Source organism: Pinus tabuliformis, chromosome 6 (assembly GCF_031772625.1).
Source record: "Pinus tabuliformis cultivar Carrire ecotype Pingquan chromosome 6, CPIR1, whole genome shotgun sequence".
NCBI classification, from domain to species: Eukaryota; Viridiplantae; Streptophyta; class Pinopsida; order Pinales; family Pinaceae; genus Pinus; species Pinus tabuliformis.
In genome coordinates this window covers 144,296,127-144,298,490 of record NC_142292.1, presented here as the reverse complement: position 1 = coordinate 144,298,490, position 2,364 = coordinate 144,296,127, and positions in this window count along the sequence as shown.

Below are 2,364 nucleotides of genomic sequence, written 5' to 3'. Positions count from 1 at the left end.
GACCAAACAGATGAATATATAGCTAAGCTTCCATCAAGCTTCTAATAGCTATTGGTTAGATGTCCCACAAATCAAGGTAGAGATCAGATCAAAGTGATGGACCACTTTAGTAGCTCCCAACTATAAATTTAGTAATTGCAGTTGATTTTCTTAACTTAAGGAAACTACTGTAGTTGGTTTCCATAAGTTAAGAAAAGCTGCAATTCCATAAATCAAAGTAGCTTTTGTGTAAAATCAATGGAGCTTAACAGTCTCCCACTTGGTCCATACTTCCAAACTTAATGTCTCAAAAACCATTGCCAATCTTTATTAAGTAATAGATACATGAATCATGGCGATAAGTCCTCTAATGACGAGTATTATCTTCCATGTATTACTATGCATTTATTCTTATTATAATTTATGTGGCAACAATATCTTAATGAATAAACCTTATGTTTATTCTTGGTCCTTCTTAAATGAATTTTCTCAAATCAACTTAAGGTGCACATAAATATGAGAAAAAACATCACAATAATTAAGAATTTCATTAAAATATCATTGTCCATACAATGAAAAACTTCATAATGGAACCAAGTCCCATATTCAATACATGATCCTTGAATTTAAATGGTGGCATGCCCTTAGTCAAAGGATCAGCGATCATTAACTCAGTGCTGACGTGCTCAATGACCACTTTCTTTCCTTTAACATGTTCCCTTATAGCTAAATACTTAATGTTGATGTGTTTATTTCGACTCCCACTTTTTTAGCCATAAGACCAGCAGCTGAATTATCACAATATATTCTCAATGGCTTAGAGATAGAATCCATAATTCTAAGCCCAGAAATGAAATTCTTAAGCCATACACCATGTAAAGCAGCCTCAAAACAGGATATACGTAAGCATGTAGTCTTTGGTCCCTTGAAGGTACCTCATTACTTTCTTTGCAGCTCTCCAGTGGTCTAAATCTGGATCACTCGGATATCGTCCCAACATTCCCACAACAAATGCAATGTCAGGTCTTGTGCAGACTTGAGCATACATTAGGAATTGCTGATCTCTTAGGTCTAGTAGATCTTCTTAATGTTGTACCATCATCTTCCTGAGAAGTATGTGGTTCAACTTGTTGTTCAAAAGTTCTTGGCAACTCTTGAACTCCTTGATCTACTGGAATATCGTCAGCAGCTTGTGGAAATTCAACAATTGGTTGTTCAACACCAGTTTGTACTTGAGGGGTGCTATGAATAATAACCAATCTTTCACTTGAAGTGGAAGGTTGAGATTCTGAATGATCTTTCTCAGAAACTATGTTTCTGGTTTGATCGCTCCCACTGATCAAGTCATTTTCAAGAAACTTTGCATTTCTTGATTCCACAATGCTAGTGCTCTGAGATGGACAATAAAATCTGTACGTATGTATGATTTCTAATATGTCTGAACTCCTATTGGCACCTTTCTTTGACTTGTTGGTCTGCTTTCCCTTTATGCAGTCCACACAAGTCTCAAGATCAGTAAAATCTAGAGTATTAAGTATTCCTTCATTTACCAATCTTTTAATTCTATCTATGGAGATATGACCTAGTCTCCGGTGCCATAATTTAGAGGAAACTTCATTAATAACACATCTTTTAGTGCCAGTGTGAACATGCATTGAATCATATGTGACATTGTTTTGTAAATTAATGCAGTAAAGACCATTAGACAAAATACCATTCCCACCATAATCAGATTTATAGAATAGAATGAAAGATTTTTCTGAAAAGTTTAAGGAATATCCAAAGGTACAAGCCTTGAAACTGAAATCAAGTTTCTAGAAAAACTTGGAACATAAAAAGTCTTTTCTAACTCCAAAACAAAACAACTACTTAAAGCTAAATAACATGTTCTTATAGCTTCCACATGCGAGCCCATCTTGTTTCCTGATAAGATGCTTTGCTCACTTCCTACTGACTTCCTTAGGTTTTGCAAACCTTTGCATGGAATTCGAAATGTGAATTGTTGATCCAGAATCAATCCACCATGTGTTAATATTAACATTAACCATATCAGATTCATAACAAACAAACGAGATTACTTCCTCAAGTTCGGGAATGTCAGAACGAATTTCAGAGAAATTTGCAGGTTATACTACTGCATCAAAATAAAGAATCACATTCACATGCTTATGTTGAGGCTTAATAAACTTTCATGTTCTACCAATGTAAAACATGCTAAAAAGAATTGAATCAAATGACATGAAAATTTCCCGTGGGTTAAATTTTCAATTCAAACAGATTCAATAAAACTTTATGAACTTTCATGTTTTACCAATGTAAAACATGCTAAAAAGAATTGAATCAAATGACATAAAAATTGCATGTGGGCTAAATTTTTAATTCAAA